Source organism: Aedes aegypti, chromosome 2 (genome assembly GCF_002204515.2).
Source record: "Aedes aegypti strain LVP_AGWG chromosome 2, AaegL5.0 Primary Assembly, whole genome shotgun sequence".
Lineage (NCBI taxonomy): Eukaryota > Metazoa > Arthropoda > Insecta > Diptera > Culicidae > Aedes > Aedes aegypti.
The window spans coordinates 324,137,169-324,151,712 of record NC_035108.1 but is presented as its reverse complement, the minus strand read 5'-3'; the positions used below and the strand labels follow the sequence as shown (position 1 = coordinate 324,151,712).

The following is a 14,544-nucleotide window of genomic DNA, read 5'->3' as shown; positions in this document are numbered from 1 at the left end:
AATCTAGTATGTACTTTAATCGATTACGCGACAATTCGCATAAATTCACATGATGTTGATGTAATTTTGCACGATGTGTCATGTAAATTCGCGACAAATTTGGCATTCCTTTTATTACCATGATTTTACGCTGAAATTTAACTGACGGTTTTAAGCCAACTTTAAGCCAACAATCATTGTATTGGCTTTCATGTATGGCATCTCTTCTCACGACCTAAAGATCCCTGCACCAGCCGCCACGTCCACCCATCGAATCTCCCCGCCAAGTCCAGCTCGGTATTATCTGTAGAAACTATTTTGACGGAGTAGCTGCGTGCTGGATTCACTCCTTGCACATTCCTGAACCCTCGCCTAAGCTTCGCATCTACTGGTTCAGAGCTTTGCAATCGTCGACCATCCCATAGGAAAACCAAGCCTCAGCACTCGGCAGTGTCTCCGTGTGAAGAAGCTGACAATATCGCAACGAACGACATCCAACTCGGCGATGCACAGTGGCCCGAAGTAGTCCAAAACTAAAAAAATATCTATTACGTCAGGTTGCAGACCAATGAAGGGAACGGGCAGGAATTGATGTTGCATTAAATCTGGCTCACAGTAGACCGGATATACCCCTGCATCTACGCCAGCTCGCAAGTTTAATCGTATTAGCAGCAGCGAATTTTCAAGAATTTAATTGAATTATACTAATTATGGTTGCCAAAAAACCGATTCATAACAAGCATGTCTCGAAGAATGGACGAAAATATAAATGACGAAAATGTTCTCGAAAAATGGACGAAAATATAAAAAATACCATATACTCATTACCTTGCGATGAGGTGGTTTAATAACTTTGGTGTATTCAGCAAAGTGGTGTATTTTTGAAATAAATAAAATGTTGTAGGACACATCATGTTCACAAATGGCACTGTAAGCATGGAAAAGGTCAAAAACCGTTTTTAGGTTGAAACAAATTTTATATCAAAATTTAACAGTCAAAAAGAAGTCAAAAGTATCAAATATGTTCAATATAGTTGATCAACATAAAAAGATCCTAACTTTTCTGGAGTAATCAACCCTTTATTTCGTTCCACTGTGTGCTGGTAGTGCTATGATGCAGGAACCGCTAGGCACAGTGCTAGCAACACGAGACTCGTTCTACTGCTGCTCGCTTCGGTTCCCCTCGTCCACCCCTCGGCTTAGTTCACTGCTCCGGACGGGTGCTGCTGGTGGGTGGTAGAATGGATGGCTGGGTGGACAGGCGGGTGGGTGTGTGTATGTCTGCTATCCACCTCGCTGCTGCTAGTATGCAGGACCGTTCCCAGCCACCGCAAATGGTTTCCCGTCGTCGATCGTCGTCGTTGTCGTTGTCGTTGTCGGAGTGAGCGTGTGGATGTTTTTGTTGTGCATTGATGCCGTAATAAGCTATCGTCGTCGTCACAAGTTCTGCTTCTGGTGGAGTTTGATTGTGGTATGGAGAAATGGCTGCCTGGGTGGGTGGTACGGCGGCGCAGAGGTACAAATGTTGACTGGCTGGATTTCGTTCTTACTGGGGTGGTATTGGTGTATGTTCTGTGAACGGAGCTGTGTTGGTTGTGTGAACGCTTTCACGGTGCTTCATTTATCGTAATTATCGAAAAAAAAACCAGCGAACAATCCAAAATTTTAATGCTAGTTTATCATTTCGCAATAATGAGGCAACATCCTTAAAATCTCATTTTTTGGAAGAATAATAGAAAAACTATTTTCTTAAAATTTTAACTTCCTTATTTTTCCTGATAAACAGATTGAAAGCATTCGTTCAATGTATTGATTTTATACCCTACATTAACGTTGTATTTAGTACCGAAAAGCATCTCTGATTGGTTTTCACCTACATAATATGTAAAAGCTTACCATAATTACTTGTCTATTTGCAGGCTTGAGTGCTTTGAACTGATTCCATTGTAGGGGAACTGGGTGTAAAATGCGCCGTTGGGGTAAAACGCGCCATCCTTGTTTTGAACGAACGACGTGCTTTGGGATGCTGTTTTTCATCAGAGATAATGGAAAATGTATTAAAATGTTTCTCTATATATGTATTTTTAAGTGTTTTCCTGGCAAAAATCGTGAAAAACTAAAAAAAAACGTTTTTTGCTGTTTTCGTTGTAATTTTGTGTTATTTTCTAGGCCATTTTTCAGGCCGATAAATAACAAAACTTTTGAAACTATCACCGAGAATTGACTTGTGCACTCCCATAGTTTGTATTCCATGCAAAAAAAGTGTTGAATTTATCCTTAAAAAGCGTATTGAAGGACTTAAAGTTTAATCAACTCGTGGGGCAAAACGGCCACACCTATTTCATAACACCAAAACAGCCGTTTGAATTCAAATTCCAGCAAATGTAATGCCAAGCTGTAGTTACGTGCCAATTTGAACCTTACAAATGCACATTTTTCGAATCGGCATGTTACTATAATCGAACAATAACATCTGATCAAACGCCCTTATGTATGCAACGTATTTGCAAGCATGATTGCGCATGCGTGCGCGCGAGCGACTAACGCCGAGATCAGGTGGCGCGTTTTACCCCGCAAAAAATAAAAATGCAGATAAGAAAGCATTTTATAAAAATTGATTTAAACACTCCAGAAAAAAAGAAAATAGATGGCTGTTTCTACCATTTGATAGAAAACATGTTTGTCTATGAGATGATGAATAGAAAAAGGCTTACAATAATGTTCTTCATAGCTAAAACCGCTTCCTTCCTTAGAGGGCGCGTTTTACCCCCAGTTACCCTATAAGTATATTACTTATACCGCTTCTCAACATAAAAATCTTAAGAGGTCGAAATATGCATATCTGTCAAGGCAGCGTCCATTTATTACGTAACGCTAAAATTGGAAATTTTTGACCCCCTCTCCCCCCTCCGTAACGCTATTTGTATGAAAAATTTAAAAATTTTGTATGAGTCGTAACGCTTGAGCCTACTCCCCCCCTCCCCCTAGAGCGTTACGTAATTTGTGGATGCCGCCCAATGGATATAAACTGTAGTTGGGATTTAATGGTATAGTATTAAATTTGGCTTTCATATACTTACAGGCTTTGTCCCAGTTGGGACGTAACGCCAGAAAGAAAGAATACTTACAGATATTTCCCTAAACCACTCAATGATTTATTATCAGCTACAAATCGTTTTTCAAATATTTTAAATTATGTGATGTTTGCTACTTTGGTTGAACCACTTGATTGGAACTGGAGCACTCCTTCTAGCTGTGAATGATTAAAGGATGACTTGAATTATTAAGACAGACATGTGATACTATGTCTACAAGCGCTAGAAGAGTTTATGTATAAACGTTCAAGAGTCCGTCATCGTCATGATCGAAACATCAAAAGCAATTTTTCTTTTCAAAATTGAAATTTATTCGATGAAAATGTGTTTTTGCTATTACGTTGCATATAAGCCTACTTTATATCAAGGTAATGCACAACATAACGGCCTACTTTTCCTTACAACAAAAGCAATGCTGAAAAGTGCTACTTTTCAGTACTCATTTTGGTGCTGAAAAGTAGCACTTTTCAGTTCTGTTCTGAGTGTCACCAAATCTGCGTCTCTCCATACTCATCATATTCCACTAAACAGCTCGGAATTATTCGTCTCTTCATACGCCTGTATCTCAAGTTTTTGACCATGGTCATGGGTCATGCATGCTTCTGCGACTATTGGGCGATTGGTATCCGAGTATAAAAAGATCAGAGAGCCATTCTGATTTAGAAGCAGTTCACTTAGTGTTTGTAAAGGTTGCTGTAGGGTAAATTCAAAAATATCCAGAACCTAACTTCACGCTTCTTTACGGTTTGTGCAGGCAGTTTGGTACATGAGAAATTACTTAAAAAAGTCGAAAATTGCGTGCGGCGTCTAGCCTGGTCCCTCGTCGAAATAAGATCGATAGAATCTTGATTGAAGCGTGAAAATTTGTGACTGTCATAATTAAGACCAGGCTGCTGTGTCACAGCCTACCTGATTGAAAACTACTGATTCTATGCGTTGCATGGAAGGCCATGTGGATACTCTTGAAATAGCATTGTGCTACTAAAAATAATTCAATAGAACGGCATTTTTCGTAATAGCAAAAAATGTTGTATGCAATTCGTTGCAAAACTCGATTTTTTCAGCACTCGTTGTATTTATCCAACTCGGCGAGCCTCGTTGGATTAATGTACAACTCGTGCTGAAAAAATCATCATTTTGCATCTTGTTGCATAAATAACTATTATTGTGTTTCGGTTGGAGAATATAATATAGTAAACACTTTTTCATGTACACTTTCTTGTCTTTTAAAGAAAAACTTCTTATGAAAATTATTAAATCATCTAACCTGCCCGCTTGAATATATTTTTAAGATATATCGAACGGAATCGAAGTCCATAAACCTAAGAATTTAATGTTCCAAATAACATTGATAGATGAAAAATAGCTTATTCGGCTAAATTACTAAAAGTTTACTTCTGAAGGATGTTTTATTCGACTTTTTTTAGCAGACAAGTTTATTAATCTAAATCCATTCAATTTATACAAATTGGCTACTATTCATCTACTTACTTTACACCGCTGGTTTGCGTAACGAAAAACTTCAAGCGTAACAAAAAAAAAGCAAACCAAAAAGAAAATCAATAAATCAATAAACAATTATCGATTTGACACACAGTTTCAATCAATACAATTAGCTCCTAGAAATTTGTAGTACCTTAAAATGTAATGTGCACTAAAAAATCATTTATGGTCCACACTTTTTATTTGAGCTCATTTGGATGAAAACTGAGATCGCACAAGCCATTAAGAATTTGTATGGGAGTAACTATGAAAAAGCAAGCAATTCATTCAATTGGTCATAGTGTTTGCTTATGTGCTCTTGAAGTTTAAACCAATACTGATACTATTAGGTTCATTCGTCAGCTACGACCGTTTTCAAATCGATCGCCTCAGTAATTAGTTATTGATTTAAAATTTTTGACTGTAATAATTGAGCTGCTCTACAGGCATCACTGAATATATGCAGTGAAACATAGTAGCCATAATTTGTGCGTGTTTTTCGTGTCAGATGCAGCAAACCAATAACTACTTACTGAGACGTTCAATTTGAAAACTGTGTTCGGCAAAATTGTAGATGACAAATGTATCTAACAATATCAGTATTGCTCTAACCCTGAAGAGCACATAGGCTATGATCGATTGAATGAATTGTTTGCTTGCCCCATAGTACTATCCATACAAACTTTGAAGAGCTTGTACAGAATCATTTTTCATCCAAATGAGCACTAATTTTTGGAAGACTCCAATAATTTGATCTAGAATCGAATGAGAGATTTGAAGCAAAAACGAACCCTAGTTCAAGGGTGGTTCAAAAAACGTTTATGCTACACTCATGTGCTTCTATTCTCAAATTATCAAGTTTTTTTTTATTTTTTCTTTTACTCGAGCCTGTAAATGAACAATTTGTTATCGGTTTGAATTACTTTATGTATTTGGTAACTTTCAGAGACGGTGTATTTTGTATTGCAAGACTTGTTCTAAAAACTTGGTCACTGTTTCATTAGAAGTCTCTCTTTCTAACTCTAAGTCTCCTTTTCAACCAAAATGGTATCTTAAGTCCCTCCTGTATGCAGATGCATAATTCTAAAAAGCTCCAGAAAAACCTTCAGAGACTCTTACGTGACTATTTTACAGATTCTTCCGGATTATCTTCTCTGATTCCTCGAAGAAAAAAGCTTCAAGGAATTCTACGAGTGATTTTTCTTCTGAAATACGTTCAATGACCTAGCGATCACTCTACAAAAAAAAAAACATTTAAAAGATTCTTTCACAAATTCTCCCAGAAATTTTTCCAGCTTTTTCAATCGATGTTCAGATATTTCAATTTTTTTCATTTTCAATCGGAGGTGTAAAACAACTAAGGTACAGTGGGGGAAGTGTATCAGTGGGGTAAGTGGATCATTTGTCCATATTGAGCATAAATACTTAAATATGTTGAATGTTTTCGCACCATTGCTTCGTTTCAGGTTATGTTCTTACGCCCACACTGATACTAATGCAAAACTGGTACTACACGTACACTAACACAAGCAAATTTGTTGGCTGCAAAAATCAATTAACTCCAAAATTGTTTTCCGTCAATCAAACATCCATTGCATCTCTGCCTTAAATCAAATTCTACTAGTTTTTTCAACGCATGGTGAACATTTCAGTTCTAATTGAGTTAATCACAATGAAAAATATGTGATTTTTATAAATAAATACAGATATATTGGACATGGTACACTTACCCCCACTTTTTAATGGGGTGGGGTAAGTGGATCAAGTATTATTCTCATTTATTGGCAGACTGCTAACGATAATTTGAATAAGTTTAAATACTCGCAAATATTGTTTTGTTTTTTCTTTGTTTCATTACTAGCTTAAATTTGTTGAATTGACTATATAAAATTTGAAATAATCCACCTAAAATTTATTTTAATCTTTCTGGTATAAGAAAATATAAAATAATGAATATTGCAAAATTCAAAAAAAACTTTCCATGGTTTTTCAAAGCTGCGTTGCAAAAGAGCAAAATATACAAACTTTTTAATTAAAAACATATTATCGTACCTTATTTGACCATATAATTTGTTCTAGACAGATGATACAAATACATGCATAAATAGAATAAGATTTCAGTTTGTCAAATAAAAATAAATGTAACTAATATTTTTAAACTACGGGTGTTTTTCGAAAACATCGTTAGTAATAATCCTACAATACTTCAGTATAACTTATGTGATTATGTAGAATAATTTCCTCCAAATAATTATAGCTACAATGTTTTTTTTTTGTTCAAATTAGTGTGAACTAATGTATAAATATTTTTCATAATATTTTGATTTTTCATTTTTATTTTTAAAGTATCAGAACATAACATAACTCAATGTGATATAGTATTATAGCACATTGAACATAACTAGGAGGACAGTTCGGTTTTGCGTCGTCCGATAGATTTGGCTCACGGTTTCGCGCATGTTTTCGTCGCCGGAGATTTTTTTTTCCTGTTTTGGAGTGTCTTGCTGGGTAGTGCTTTGTGAAGCCCAAGCAGGACAGTTCGGTTTTGCGTCGTCCGATAGATTTGGCTCACGGTTTCGCGCATTGTTTCGTCGCCGGAGATTTTTTTTCCTGTTTTGGAGCGTCTTGCTGGGTAGTGCTTCGTAAAGCCCAAGCAGGATAGTTCGGTTTTGCGTCGTCAGATAGATTTTGCTCACGGTTTTGCGCGTGTTTTTGTCGCCGGAGATTTTTTTTTTTTTTACGCGTATCGTTATTTCATACAATTCGATGACCCTGGAGGGATCGGTTTTGCTTTTTACTGGTTATTGAGTAAAAATATTACTGCACAATCGACAAGCATTTCGCGAAATACTATTTACACTATAAATAAGCTGTTTTCTCTTTTGATTGCCGGCATTCAAAAGATTAATTTGAAAACGCTTAAACAACAAATATTTATGGTCTATCGCCAGCTTTCTAGGCGAATCCTGACAATATACCTTCCCCAACCTCCAACTCCGTAGCACTTATGAGGGTGTCGCTGAGTCGGTGGCCTCTCATTAAGTAAGTGCTACATCAACATTTCCTTCCCCTATCCCAAGTTACGGTAAAGATGGGCGTGGCCGGGAATAGCGATATTCATGCTTTTAGTTTTCTTGTTTATGATTTGAACAAGGTATACTCCCCTGCCTTGTTCTTGAAAGTAGTCAGGATGAGATTATTAAAAAGAAACATGAATGTTGCTAGTATCCAATCTACGAAGTATACCGTAACTACGCTAACGCTATAGCACATTGAACATAACTAGCACTAATAACAAGAACGAGAGCAATATCATTATTAGTATACATAATTGCACCATATATGTTTTGAGAATAGATTTTTTTAGTGGTGATCTACTTACCCCACCATGGTGGGGCAAGTGGATCATATGGCGCAAATTTTCAAGTCCCTAAAACTCAATACATAAAAATCAGAAAAAAATAAATAAATGACGATTTGATGTTAGTCCCTCATTTGCTATCCACAGAAAAAAGTTTGAATTACATTATAAACGTAAGCTGTACATAATAATAAAGTTGACTATTGATTTTTCTGTATCCACTTACCCCACGGTACCTTATATAAACAAATTTGCGTATAAAGTTAAGATGGCATTTTTGTCGATGAGAACCATAAATGAAGCACCGTGGTTGGTGTATGCTGTCTTGGTTGTGAACGCTTTATATGCGGAGCTTTATGCTTTAGCTTTGCCTTGCCGCGCACACACAAGCAACTCGATTTTCCGTTTTTGGGTTGGTCGCTATCAATAGTCGCACTCGGTGTTCAGTTTTTGACGGTCGGCCAACGCGTTCGCACGAATCAACGAACGGGCGCGCGTACGAGAGTGTGGAGTGTTAGTGTTTTCGCCTGCCCCTGGGTCAGAAGAGAGCGAAGAGGTTCTTCATGAGGAGTTCTCAATCGGGTTGAGAATCTAGGAATTGGAATTGAAATCGGATTCGCTGTGAAGGGTTCGTGTGGGGAGCAACACACGTGAAAAGAGAAAAACGGTGAATTATAATACCTAGCTGATTTTTTTCCTCCTTCTCTGTTGGTTGTTTATTTCGATCCAAAGCGAAGTTCAGAAGAATCTAATAGCTTCGCGCGAGTGGAAAGAAGATCTCGTGCCAGGGGGAGAAGAGAGAAAAGTGTTTTGTGGGCAGGGAAGCATTAGGTGGGAATCGTGAGAGGTCGATGGGAAGCATAAAGCATACAAAGCATAGAGTGTGATATGTGTTCCAAAGAGAGGAGATGGCAAATCGGAAAATTGTTAGTGTTCTTTAGCTTTATTAAATGTTTAAGAGAGTTGAGTTGTGCTCTTATTCGGGTATCAATAACTGCCAAATAGTGATTCTACAAACGATTTTCCTTTTGTAAATCGATTATCTTACAAAGTTTCGTGCCGTGCAAAACTCGTTTAAAGTAAGGTTTAAAACTGCAACCAAACCAGGAAAAGACCTTTTAAAGTGCTGAAAAGTGGTATGGATTCCAATTGTAAGTGAAGAAATTCTCCGCTTATTATTGATTCCGAGTGTTGTTCAACTACACTGCCAACGTTGTGTGCGAGCTTACCAGCATTATTCTGGTGGTGTTTTCACCATACAGCGAATACTCCCATTCTATACATTGCACTGCCAACCAGAGCCAGCAGACTCGCTTTCTACACACAACATCGAGAAACCCGAGCCATCCCGTCATCAGCATCATCATCATCACCATAACCGTCATCATATTGAATGGCGGTGAAGTGGAGTGAAATAAAAGTACATGTGCTCGAAGCAGCCGAAAGAGGAGAGCAGTCGACAGCAAGTAGCAAAATCAACCATCCAAGTGCAGGGTTGTACCTTGGATTGCATGTGACGAACCTGTGAATGATAGACAGTGTATCCGATCAATGAAAGTCGTGTTCTGGTGAAAACAAAGTGTTCATTAATAAAAAAAACAGCTGTTTATGAACGAATGCATGATAATTAAAGCTGCCGTTAGTATCGTCAAGACGATCGAAGTTCATTGATTTCAAATAGAAGTGTTCGACGGTCATCAAGAAAACAGCACCAACCTATTAATTGATAAAGGTAAAAAAATATGTTAATTTCTTTCATTTTTATTAGTTTTGTGTTTGATCAGGTAGTGATAGTGATTTCATTCGTTTGTTTACAATTCGATTATCTATTTCTTACTATAAGATCACTAATTTGCGATTGACAACAACCCTTTTCCAAATTTCGGACTCATCGTATAAATTGGCTGAAAACATGGATTGGGTTGAAGTATTTTGCTCTTACCAAAGTTGTTTCTGAAAAGGATTATTTTGTGACGTTGCACACTGCTTCTTAAGACATAAATTCATAATCTAAATTGTTTTACAAAAGTATGGCTTACAAGAAGTTTTTTGATAATTCTAAATAATTTTCGACTACTTTTTCAAATCGACGTAATTAACTTCCATACGGTTTTGAGAAAATTAATTGAGAAGAATCACAACCTGTCTTCTGAACCTGTTTTAAACTGTATCCCCCTTTTAACATTTTTTTGGCCGTGTACATCGCTTAAATATTACATGCAATCAATTCACGTTAAAATACTAGGTAGTTCCTATTGTTTCCCACAAAAATTGTAAGATAAAATGATAAACCGTTTCATTCAGCTACTTACAACGTTTTTGTACCTGTGTAAAATCAACTCAAGTAGTGTTTTGTTCTGATTCGTGATTAAGTCATTATGTGTTTCCATACAACGGAAGTTATGGTTAGGTTGCGAAAGTTGAAAATCTTACTTACGTCGTTACAAGACGTTCTGAAAGTGAAAACTCGAATTTGTTTAGAGTGCACCGTGTAGAATTTCGTCTGCGAAACACGTAGGATTGATAAAGAAAGATTGTTTACTTTTCTAGCTTGAGGCAGTTAGAATAAGTTTTCGAGAATTATCGTTTTTGTGATTATTGTTCTCAAAAGCTCACTTTTCCTTTTTCACTTCCTCAGTTTTCATTTTCTAAAATATTGTGGTATAATGTTACTCAATTGTCATTTAGAAAGAAATGCTTTGAAATAATTGAACACTACAATAGCTGATTAAGATATAGCAGGACACATACATTTTGAAAATTTGTTGAGACTTCCGTTCTAATTCGTAGATTTTTCTGGAATGAGCTGAATAACAGCTGAAAGCAATCTATATGATATGGGCAGAACTTTCGAGATTTACTCATTTCCAATTCGAAGAACTTTGTGCAAAATTCTAACAAGAAGACTGTTTGGGAGTTTTTGAAACTTTAGATTTTCATGACGAAGGTGTGATAGCCATAACTTTCTTCTACTTCATTTCAAGATTAAAAAAAACGTTTTCTCCTAAATTATATGTGTATAGCATCTTTCGAATAATGTTAAGATGCCTTTATGGAAATTTTCTAGTCTTGGAGATTATATCAATTATATTAATCTTACTTTTGTAAAATAATCAGTTTGGGAGTATTCCATGAATTATTTTTAAAAATATTCATCTCAGATTTCTCGAGGAAAAGCTTCAGATCTTATCCTAGTGGTTTCTCCAAATATGTCATCAGGAATACTTTCAGGGTCTCCTACAGCTCCTACAGGGATGACTCCAGAAAATCTTTTAGAGATTCCTCTAACAATTCTCCCACATATTCTTCCAGCGATTTTTTCATGCTCCATGAAATTCACGTGCACTTAAACGTTACTATCTCCAGTGACTTGCTCATGGGTTACTTTGATTTTTTTTTTCCAAACACTATCTTACAACTTTCTCCAAATATGTTTCCATTAATATTCCAAAGATTTCTACAACAACATTTCCAAAAATTCGCAAAGGTTAGTTCCAGAGTTTTTGAAATTTTTTTTTTCCAAAAAACCGAATTTCTGTTTGGTTCTCAAGTCTTGTGCTCTTGAAAGTTTGAGGTGTGGCTTTGTTCTATAATCACCTTAAAACTGCAGCATTTATCCAAAAAAAAGTCTCCTACACATTTTTTAAGGTATTCTGCCTGATGTTCTTCAAGGATTTCTTTCAGAAAATGGTGCAGGATATTATCCAGAGTTTTTATTGATCCGTTTTTTTTAACAATCATTCTAGGAACTCTTCTAAAATTTCCTCAAGTGTCTATGAGTTCTCCTAGTAACCCCTATTCATCAAGGATGACTTAAAAATTTACACAAGTTGTATAGGATTTTACTTTAAAATATGCTTTAGAAGAACATACCTCACATTTTTTTTTTTATTTTCTCAAATGCCTTAAAATTTTAATTCACATTTTCATGGGGAAAGAAAATCTTGAAAGAATACTTAGACAAATCTTCCTTGAGAAAACTTGAAGAATTACTGTAAGAATTCCTAAATAAATCTATAAGTAATTCCTGGAGATATCCTCAGAGAAATTCCTAGCTAAAATTTTAAACAAATTTAAAAAGGACAATTTTTAAGAAATCCCTAAAGGCATTTTTGGAGAAACTTCTGGTTTAATTTTCGAAAAAGTTCTTAACGGATGTTGGCGGATAAAATCCTGGAGGACTTAGGGCTTTTTAAAAAAATATCTTAAAGAAATTCCTGATGATCTCTGAGCTAATTTCTGTGATTATATTTGGCAAAAGCAAGATTTTTGTAGGGATATCTAAAACAAAATTCTTTGAAAATTCCTTAGAAAAATTCTTGAAGGTACTCTATGTAAAATAATCACTGAATGAACTCCCGAAAATTTGAAGAGCCTCAAATAAAATCGCTCAAATAAAAAATTCCATCCATTTATCCTAACCTGAGGAAATCTTCGGAGTAATATCTGAATATTTGGGCAAATACCTGCTATAATATTTGGGCAAATACCTGATATAATATCTGATGAAATTTCTTGAGAAAATCATGGCCTATAACAATATTCGAATGACTTAATAACTTGACAACACGCGTCCCTAATTCTGCTAAGTTATAAACTTGGAATTAAGAAATAGCTCAAAAATGTCCTTAAACTCTTGAACAAATTTTCTTAAGATGCCATTATTTCCTTGGACTACTACTTAGGATCTTAACATAGAGATACATGTACAAAAATCCTGAAAAATCTGTTAGTTAATTGATTGAACTTTTGAGCCATTTCGATTGGCATATGTTTTGTTCGGTATAAATGTAATGACAAACTGCATGCTTGATAATACTCCTCAACATCATCAGAGTTCGGTGACATACTCTAGAGCAGCGGGCTATATTTGCCTCTTTGAGAGGGAGTGAAAAAATACTAAGCAGAGAGGTAACGAAAAATGAGCTAGGAAGATGCAGCATAAAACACAACAGAGCAAAATTTCATCAAAAAAGAGTGCCATCACAACTCCGTGAAGTCTGTTTTGTTCAGGTGGGTCACACAAGAGTTCTTTTAAAGTGTGAGTAAAAGTGAGCATAGCAACAAGAGAGAAAGAGTACCAGAAAAAAACCTCGCCTTTGCTTGCAGCCAAACAGAATGGTTCAGAAACAAGTTTTGCATTTTGTATTTTCGAATAAAATTTTGAAGAAAAAATAAAATGAGTAAAATGTCATGACAAACCGTATACGAGCATGCTTGATAATACTCATCAACGTCATCAGAGTTCGGCGACATATTCTAGAGCAGTGTACTGCCTTTGCCTCTTTGAGAGATAGCGAAAAAATACTAAGCAGAGAGGTAACGAAAAATGAGCAAGGAAAATGCAGCATAAATCACAACAGAGCATAATTTCATCAAAAAAGAGTGCCATCACAACCCCACGTGGCCTGTTTTGTTCGAGCAGGTCACTCAAGAGTTCTTTTGAAGTGTGAGCAAAAGTGAGCATAGCAACGAGAAAGAGTATCAAAAAAAAAAAAAAAATCCTCGGTTTTTCTTGCACTCTCATTCGAATCAATTGAGGATCTGTGTTGAAAATTTCGAGTTCAATGCTCAAAAAACCGTCAAAATCGACTCAGTTTTGCATCGCAGAGAAATTTATGTCAAGCCTGCCTACGAGTACTTTTCCCTGCCATTAAGGTGAAACATCTCGGAATCCAAAGATGGCCGTCACAATGGCCGACTTGTGCCCCTACTCACGTTTTCAAAGGCACAAAACTGGAGAAATAGTTGGCAAACGTTTCTGATCTTCTTATTTTAAGCTTTCTGCTAGTGCACAAAGCCAAAATAAAAAGTACACTGTTGTTGGATGTTTTCTTCGCGAGATTTGTGCCTTTGAAGTTTCAGTGCAATCTTAGAAGTTGATTCCAAACTGTGTCACCTTAACAAAAATAATGGTTCAGTAACAAGTTTTGCATTTTGTATTTTTTAATAAAATTTTGTAAAAGTCTCAATGAAACCCAAATTACGGTATCCAAGATTGACATGGTTTTAAAAGGCTAATTGCTTCAGCTGTGTTATGCATTCCCGTTGGTTATCTGAACCTCCAGCTTCAATGCTATCAGTTACTATCAAACCAAGTATGTAGAATATCTGGTTTAAGTCACATTGTTTGGTATTTCTATGTTCAGCGTACTATATATTCTTTTGGATAAAAAATCCAGTATATTGCGATGCCCGACAAAGTTTCCTGCTAAAAACGGATAAGTTATCTTAAATTGAATTAAGTTTTATTATAGCAACTTTTTCAGTTCCAACATGTAGCTAAAGTTTATTAAAAACTTCCTCTAAGGCCTTTAAATTCTTCCTCTACTGCTTTACCTATTTTGCTTAATGGCATAATGGACACTTCGCATAAAGAAGTCATTTAATTCTCATTATACGTTGATACGTTCACGTATAAGTTTACCGCCCTAATGCAAACGAGTTAATACAAAAGTTGGGTATATCTTTCACAAAACCAGGGATCATATGGTCCCCTTAATGCTACTACTTAAAACAACTCTCCCTTATTCGATATTTCGTTATCAAGTTAAAGAACCATAGCAAAATTTGGCTTCGATGGCTATCTCGATGGTCCCTTGAATCGCTTTTGCATTGATTATGTGT

The 14,544-nt window shown here is 36.0% G+C and overlaps 1 protein-coding gene across 2 annotated transcripts in view; it reads left to right on the top strand.

Annotated features, from left to right (window-relative positions):
- The window catches only part of LOC5577734 (histone demethylase UTY), a 266,969-nt gene that overhangs the window by 95,641 nt on the left and 156,784 nt on the right, over positions 1–14,544 (top strand). Inside the window, exon 1 of one of the 2 annotated variants that reach the window (XM_021845840.1) lies at positions 8,360–9,649. The exons of the other annotated variant lie outside the window; for it this stretch is intronic. The gene's annotated coding sequence lies outside the window, so the exon portion shown is untranslated. Of the gene's footprint in view, positions 1–8,359; positions 9,650–14,544 lie in introns of those variants that run through there. 2 annotated transcript variants of the gene reach the window in all.